Genomic DNA, 561 nt, shown 5'->3' on the forward strand with positions numbered 1-561 from the left:
AGAACTCCGCAGTTAAGCGTGCTTGGGCGGGAGTAGTACTAAGTTGGGTGACCACTTGGGAAGTCCTTGTGTTGCACCCCTTTTTTTCTTTCAATTTCTCCCAGTTCTTTTCTTCCTTTCTCTACAAATGAGAACCTCCCCCGTGACACAATCGCACTCTTAAAGGCAGCGGACTAGCGATTGTGCGGCACTCACTTTCCAACGACAAGTGAGCTGAGCCAATTTGTACTTGCGTCGCCTACGGCCAAGCGACGTATGATCGAGCCTCTAGCCTCGGTTTTAAAAGAAGGTTTTGGAAAACGAGGGTAGAGAGGGATTTTAGAAAGTGAGATTTTTGAAAGAGACGTTATATAAGCAAGCAAGAGAGAGATAACAACGGCTTAGCATATATAACCTTGGGTAGGGAGAAGTTGACAACTAGTCATATCACCCTATAGTACATTTTGAGACATTTCATGTCTGGCAGGCCTAGACATGATATTTTTGAGGCGTCATACGCCCTAGAACTATAGAAGTAAAAACACTAGAATGAAAAGACATGACAAGGGTTTGGCTTGCCAT

The sequence above is a fragment of the Cucurbita maxima genome, unplaced genomic scaffold (genome assembly GCF_002738345.1).
Source record: "Cucurbita maxima cultivar Rimu unplaced genomic scaffold, Cmax_1.0 Cma_Scf03468, whole genome shotgun sequence".
Classification (NCBI taxonomy): domain Eukaryota; kingdom Viridiplantae; phylum Streptophyta; class Magnoliopsida; order Cucurbitales; family Cucurbitaceae; genus Cucurbita; species Cucurbita maxima.